The sequence below is a fragment of the Ceratotherium simum genome, chromosome 15 (genome assembly GCF_057802395.1).
Source record: "Ceratotherium simum simum isolate JZ-2026a chromosome 15, ASM5780239v1, whole genome shotgun sequence".
Classification (NCBI taxonomy): Eukaryota; Metazoa; Chordata; class Mammalia; order Perissodactyla; family Rhinocerotidae; genus Ceratotherium; species Ceratotherium simum.
The window spans coordinates 3,965,067-3,973,419 of record NC_141914.1 but is presented as its reverse complement, the minus strand read 5'-3'; positions in this window follow the sequence as shown (position 1 = coordinate 3,973,419).

Genomic DNA, 8,353 nt, shown 5'->3' with positions numbered 1-8,353 from the left:
CTCAAGATATCTTCAGTGACAATTCATATTGTCTTCTCCTAAGTACAGTTTTCTTACAATTTATTAGCTACATCAAGTCCATGAAGGTGATATCGTAAAGACAGACATTTGGAGGCACCCCACTCTACCTTTCATGAATGTTAGCCACCTCTTGGATTCATTTGGGTTGGGAAAATACAGGTGGGGTTATTTCATAGAATAGAATAGAATAAGACCCACAATTATGAAAAAGATTCCCAGACCAGGAAAAAATCTTGATAGGTAAAGGAGAACTTAAATTCTCCACACGCAGAATATACGACATAAAGGTAGAAAATAACTTTCAGAAGAGAAGATATGATTACAGATGAGATTTGAGTGTAACATTTTAAGATATCTTCAAATATGGTTTGTTTGTTTCCTTTTGTTGTATATTAGGGCCAGATGGTGTTAAAAATTTCATTCTGGGCCATGTGTAACTATAATTTCTCTAAATGGATGGCTGCCATAAGCATGCATGAATGGCTGTATGAGCTTGTTTACTTGGAGAGAATTTCAATTTAATTATACATACTGGTGCAGTTATTATTAAAATAAAATCTGGGGGCTGATTCAGCGTGGATCTCTGGTGGGGATATTATTTCGTAGGTGATTTAATTAATTCCACGCATGTGTGACTATCTAACAGTATCTAGAGTGAATGGATATATTTAAGTTGTGATAATGAAGTACTTCCTTAATATCAGTTATTTATCAATAGGAGAATAATAGCAAATGGCAAAAAGACTACAGTGAGTCCTGAATTACCTTATGTCTGGTAATTGATTTGGGGGAAATAAAACTACTTTCACTGTTTCAAATCAAATAGCTAAAAAAATAGTTAAATTGGGGCTGGCCCAGTGGTGCAAGCGGTTAAGTGCACACGCTCCACTGTGGCGGCCCAGGGTTTGTCGGTTCGGATCCCGGGTGTGCACCGACGCACGGCTTGTTGAGCCATACAGCGTCCCATATAAAGTAGAGGAAGATGGGCACGGATGTTAGCTCAGGGCCAGTCTTCCTCAGAAAAAAAAAAAAAAGTTAAATTTTCTCATTAGATGGGGTTGTTAATATCTGGGTATCTTCCAAATATTATTATTTCCTAAATAAATAGGACATCCATGAATTTTTGACGCAATAATTTATGTCTTTCACCAAGGCCTGCTCTCAGCCTCAGTTTTAGTCAAGTCATTAGTATCAAATATACTGATTATATTCACCAAAAATGAAGGTATATATCTTCAGATCTACAAATGAGAACTAAGCATTGATTTAAAGGAATCACCAGTAAATATGCCAGATATATGGTGAGAAAATAGTCCTATTTATTCAAAATTCTATGTTCATTAGGCATGTACAGTCCTTCAAGACTAAAAAAAAAGCTAGGTCAGGGAAATTATATTCTTCTTTGTTTCTCTCCTAGGAGTTTTCTTGGTCTGCAAGCAATCCTTCAGAAAAATCTCTCAGATTTTTACTTTTGCGCAATATGTTAACTATGAACAAAATGATAGTGTATGTCAGGCAAATGTAAAGTATTATTTATATTGGTATTAAAACCTGATTATTAATGCAGAAGTTCATGGAAAGTCAGATTAATCTGAACAATATATTAGTACCTTTTAGTCCATAATTGGTCATTTCACAAACCATGGTTAACATAATGCTAAAAATAAAAATATCTGTTTAAATGAAAACGTATAATATATTCCACATCTCATTTATATCTTAGAGTGTGAAAAGGCAGGCTAATATTCTCTCGTCTGTGAATGTGATATGAAGAAGATGATACACTTCTTTGTTTTAACAACCTTAGGTGTTCCTTTTAAATACTGAATTTCCAAAGGCTTGCTATTATTTAAAATATTAGTTCCTATTGTACTGACTTATTAAAGGATCTAAATTAAAATTTAATTAAAAGATTCAAAAGGAATAGTTGAAAGAAGTGATCTGCACATAAAAAAAAATCACAATTTCTATTTCTATTCTCTTGGTTCTCAGAAAATAAAAAGTAGAACTACTGGGCCGGCCCCGTGGCTTAGCGGTTAAGTGCGCGCGCTCCGCTGCTGGCGGCCCGGGTTCGGATCCCGGGGGGGCACACTGACGCACCGCATCTCCGGCCATGCTGAGGCCACGTCCCACATACAGCAACTAGAAGGATGTGCAGCTATGACATACAACTATCTACTGGGGCTTTGGGGGAAAAAATTAAATAAATAAAATTTTTAAAAAAAGTAGAATTACTGTATTATTATTTGCTTGTCCTGGTGTAATAAATGTCAGCTGCCAAGATAATTCCAAATCCTCTAGCTTGCTACGGTCACCTGTCCTTTAATACTTAACTGAAATTCTTCAAATATCTTGACTTACCTGGGCATGGAAGTCCTATTTCTTGTCAAGAGGAAGAGGGGTGGCGTGGAGGTTTAAGTTTCTCAAAACCTCCGGTTCTGCGCAGTTGGCCGCTCCCTCTAAGTTTTGATCTCTGCTTTCATTTCACCTCCTGAGGATGCTACCCTTTTCCACAGAGAACCAATGAGCTGGACACCAATTTGATTGTCATCCCCCCCAAGACACACACACTGTGTGCATGCACCACCCTCTTCCTGAAAGTCTCGCCCAGTCAAGGCGTAACCTGTAGTAAACTTAACTGTGAGTTTGGGAGGAAGGCTGATGGTGGGAGGGGTGGGGGGTTGTTACACAGCAAACAACAGAATTTATCTGTTAGATATCTCTATCTTTCAAAGCATCTCTGCACTCCAGCCACTGGGGACTCTTCCCTCTTTCTTGCCTCTCAGCTCCAGCTTGCGGCCACATGGCCCGCCAGCTTCATCTCCTCTGACCTCCTCCATCTCCTTCCTGATGAGTTACCCTTTTCTCCAAGGCCCCATCTGCTTCTTTCACAGAACAGAACCTGGGCTCTTCATCTAGCCCCAGTTCATAAAGGCATTGCTGTGGTGGGGTCAGGGGGTGTGAGAGTTATTTTCCAAGCCAAACACACCCTGCAAGGTGTACTCCTGCTCAGCTAAGACAGGTCTCTCCTAGAGGGGAATTCTACAGTCATCAGCTCTGGTTTCCTCTCCCTCCTACATTAGGTAGCTAGTTAGGGATTAAGGACTTAGAATTTGGCTGTGAGATGAAAGGGAGCAGCAGATAATGAGAATTTGGAAGAACTGTCAAACTTTAAACCTATAAACAGACAAGGAAACTGAGGCCTCGAGAGGTCAGGAGCCTCGCTGGAGGTTACCCAGCACTTTCCAGGGGAAAGTGGATACAAGAGTCTGGTCCAGGACGGTTTCCATGATCTCATGAAACTACTCAGTTTCTCAGAGGCCAAACAGCAATTCAACTCTGTGTATTTAATTCTCAACTATGTTGCCAGCAAAGGTCCCACAGGAAAGAATGAGGCATACAGCGGGGGAGCCACGCAGCTCCCGCACACCTAAATCTTATGATCTCAGATACTCTGGTGTGTTCACTCTTCATTGTTCATGTCTCTGTTAGCCAGTCATGCATAATTAATTCTCTAATTTCTATGCATGATGATATGGAGGGCAGTTTTCATGTTTTTACTAAAATCCTTTGCAGCCTCCATCAGAGATAAAATACCAAGCTAAGCCTTCTTGTTCTGACCCACGAGGAAGTGAACTGGCTAAATTTCTTCCGTTCCTAGAAAAACCAACAGTATGCGGGGACGGGGAGGGAGAGAGAGGAAGGAAGAAAAAGAGCAAGAGGCTGCAGTGGAGGAAGAGGCAAATGGAAAATGACCAAAGTCAGTCACGTCACTGAAACGTTAATCTTACAAGAAAAAATATTTAACGCCATCACTCACTAGTAGAAACGAAATATCTTCATTAATAAATTAGGTTCCTAACACTTCTGCCTCAAATTTTCTATAACAAATACTTAAAGAAATTGTTTATAAATGTTAAGAAAATATGAGTAATAAGCCTGAGAGTTAGATTTGACAGAAATGACTAACTGAAAGAAGCTTACAAGATAAAGAGAAAAGTGTATCCAAACCACTTCTGTTCACAGAAGGGAAGAGAGTCTCAGCAGACTCAGACATTTAGCCACAATCTTGGCTGTCAACATTTGTCCAGTCAACAGGACAAAGAAAATGCTCCTGGGAGAACAGTCACCAGAGCTTAGGGCTCTGGTCTTTGAAGTTTGAAATATTTCCCCAGAACTGCCACATTCTCCTTTCTCTCCCACCCCCTGGAAGATCACAAAAGTAAATTCTCGTCTGTTCCCTCTTTCTGTTATCCTGCCAAAAATGCACACTCACTGATACAGCCCACCAGTGATTCATTACATACCATCATCCCAAGGTTTCCGGTATAAACGCCATGTTAAATGAGCCTCTTCTGTTTTATTAATGCTTAACAGACATTTAATAGCAATGATGGTGCCAACGATTCTTACCGTACCATTCCATTAAAACCCAGATGCGTCTGCATAGACAGAAGTGAAGGCGGCAGCCCCAGGTTCTCTTCCTCCATCTCATTTTCTTAGCACTGGCTGAGCTGGGATTCATTTGGAAGCAGAAATAGTGGGATGTAACCATTCTTTTCATATTTCTCCTTTTCTCTACAGTTCAATTCCATTTTCTCTATTCCTCCACTCATTATCAATTAAGAGAAGAAGAAAGAAAGAAAAAAAGAGGAAGAGAGAGAAGCCAAAAAGGGAAAGAAGGTCTGGTGAATTAAAATTTAGGTTGAGAATTTACAGTTATTTTTAAATTTCTTAACATGGAGTAAACAAAGATAAATGCATTAAAATGATACACATTTTAATTTCCAGGTATTTCACATGTAGCCATCCCATGGGCTCCTTTCCTGGAGCCCTTGTCTTCCCCAGGGCCTTCATCCAAAGCATTAACTCATTTACCAGTCAATGAATACAGTGGACCACGTGTCACTGCAAGTCCTAGGGCACGTCAGTGAACCCGGGTGCAATGTAAACACGGCTCAGTCTGTGTTTTCTCTGTTGGTCTTGTCCCCAAGGGAACCTCTGAAGGCCGCATCTTTTTGAGACTCTGTAGGAAGGAGCTGGACCTGGTCTTGCCTTGTGGAAGCCTTTAGTTTCTGGGGCCTCCGGCTGCTGTGATGATGGCCTCCTCCAGACCTATCCACATCGGGTCCTGATGAGAATTCCCATTTCTGACCCGGCCCAGGAGTCTTTGTCATGTGGGTCAAACTGTCTTGTTCAAGTATTGCTCCCACTGCCTCAACAGTCGTCCACCCCCAAACACACCAAGTCCCAGATGCAAGGAAGACACGGATGGCCAGAGCAGCATGTGGGCAGTGAGAAAGATAACAAAAACTGGAATTCCACTCTACCCAGGCGTCCTCCTGGGCATGAATGCCTGTTATCTTCCCCTGCTCTGAGGTCCCACTAGGAGATTTGGGTCATCGAAGAGCAGTCTTCTGTCATCATTTTTGCAACTCAGTAGAGTGACAATGATCAGAATTGGGGAGAGAAAAGGGGTGGAAACCACATCAGCCCTCTCGCACACCTGTGCTGTCCTATAATTCCCTTGTATTAACAGCAACAGGGGCTCCACAGATATTCTCCAGCCAGAGTTCCACACTATATTTCCAGAGCAAAACCCAGGAGGCTCACGCTTTCTATAAGATTATAGAAATTGTCAAAGGTGTCTGTCACCAAGAACTTTTGATTTCACCTCTGTAAATATAACTCCAATTTGCCCCTTCCTCTCTCATCTCTTTCCTGCCACTGAGCTCATTCAGAATCTCTTCACCTCTCTATTCTCCACTTTTAATAACCTCTTAAAATATCAGACAGTCAGTAAAACAGGGATGAGAAAAATGTAAGTGCTCCTACCTCTTGCTTTAGGTACAGTCATGCATCACTTAATGAGGGGGACATGTTCTGAGAAATGTGTCGTTAGGAGATTTTGTCATTGTACAAACATCACAGAGTGTACTTACACAAAACTAGGTGGTACAGCCTACTGCATACCTAGGCTATATGGTACCAATCTTATGGGACCATCATCATATATGGAGTCCATCATTGACGGAAACGCCATTATGCAGTGCTGTCCCCACCTTTGTGACCTCAATGTTATCACTCAATGCCCTGTGAAGGGAGTTGTCCAGCAAAAGAAATGACTCATTTGAGACTGTCCACTAGTAGAAGTCTTAGTATAGGACTGACTGCTTGCTACATTAGCACATCATATTCAATATGTCCCATACTGAACTCAAGATCTGGTCATCTACCTTCTCACCCAATCAGACCAGTTCACCTTCTCATATTCCCTCGTTGTGTGAAAGGCACTGCTTCCACCTGGAAACTTGAGCGTCTTCCTCCACACATCTAATCAATCACTATGTTCAGGTCATAAAGATTCTTCCAGTCAGTCTCCCCATCCAAGCCCAGTGCTACTGTAGTTCAGACCCCCTGTCACTCCCTGGAAGCGCACCCATCACTGGACCAGCTCCACACTGGCTCTCCTGGTTTCCAGTCTCACCCTTACTCCAATCAATTCCTCACTCTCCTGTCTAGTTGAGTTTTCTAAAATAAAAATCTGATAATGTCTCCCTTTCTTAGAACCTTCAGTTGTTTCTCAGTTTTACAAAATAAAATCCTGACTCCTTAGCCTGTCTTAGATCTTGTCCCTACCCACTTTTCCAGACTAGTCTTTAGTTCCTCCCATTAAGTCAGCAACAGTTAACCCCATTCAGCTCCATCAACACCATTAGCTACGGCGCCTGTGATCCAGCCTACTTTGCCTCTTCCAGATCACCTTCTTCACTTTGTCCTCTGATCCAAGACCCACCTAGAGTTTCATACTTGCTCTGACGGGTTCCTTGAACTCCTTCCCCTGTGGTATTGTGGCACCAGCCCATACTTCCAACACGGCACTGATAACAATGGATTTAATTCCGTGTTCGCCTCCCTCATGAGAATGTACGCTCCTCGGATTGAATTTTGCATTCCCACTGCCTACATCAGGCCTAATGCATAGTAGGGTTTAGTAGGCATCCAATAAATGCTTAGTGAATACATTTGGTAGAAGGGCTTAACACATGAGGGGTCTGCAGAGTTGAAAAAGATGACCTCCAAACTCTTTTCCAACTCTCTGATTTTCATTTGAGGATATCAGTCCCCTCCATGGCTTTGAACATCACATGTACTCATGACTTCACCCATAACTTCAAGGCACCTCTCAACCTGAGCTTTATACCTACACGCCCACCTGCTTGTTGCACAATTTCACACACTAGCTGAGTGGGCACCTCAAATTCAGTATGTCTAGAATTAGCTCCCTTGCCCAAACAACCTGCTCCACCTTTCCGGTTCCCTGTATTTGTTAATAGCACCATCCTCCTCTTAGGGGCCATGTGAAGAACGTCCAGGATGGCACCTCTCTCCTCTCTAAAATCCATCACCACCTAGTCCTGTGGATTCCCTCTTCCCAAAGACCAGTTCTTTTTGACACTCCATCCTCTCACAGCCTCCATCAGATTGCTTGTGACTCTAATTAGCATTTATTTTATTCTGACTTTCATGATGTATTTCCATCTCTGTCCCAACACTAGATTCTGGAAGATTTCTGTATTATGGCTGCAAGTCCCATACCTCTTAGTATAGGGTTTGCAGGTCGATCACAAGCGCTCAACAACTCCGGGTAGAACGGCTTTATGAACCTTAGGATGTTGGATTTAATTGCCTTGGGGTATGGATCTTGCTATATACATTTTTAGTTTCCCCTCCATTTAGTAAACATAGTATAAGGCATAAGAACCAGGAAATACATTTTTTTAAAATTGAACACTGTATGTTATTGTAACTCGGAATTGCTGCAACAACTGGCTGTAGTTTTAATAAAAAACACGCTCCGCTGTTTTTAAAAGAAAGGTCCCTTACACTCAGCTCCTAGCTGAAACCCTCCGGGATCCCGGTTCTCCACCCCTTCCAGTGGCCTGATGTGCTGCGGGGAGGAGCGACGATCGAGCTGCGCCCCGCCCGCCCGGGGAGCAGAGACAGCGTGGAGGGCGGGGTGGATTGAGGGGAAACAGGACGGGGGGCAGGATGAGGTGATGAAAGGGGAGCAGGATGGGGGAGAGCGGGGGATAGAGGGGAGCAGGACTGGAGAGGGAGCTGGAGCAGGATGAGGGGGTGAAAAGGGAGCAGGATGGGGACGGAGGAGGAGCAGGATGGGAGGTGAAAGGGGAGCAAGACAGGGGAGGGCGGGGAGATGGAGGCGGAGCAGGATGGGAGAGGGAGGGGAGGAGACGGAGGGGAGCAGGATGAGGGAGGGAGGGAGGGGAGGATGGAGGGGAGCAGGATGAGGGAAGGATGGGAGGAGATG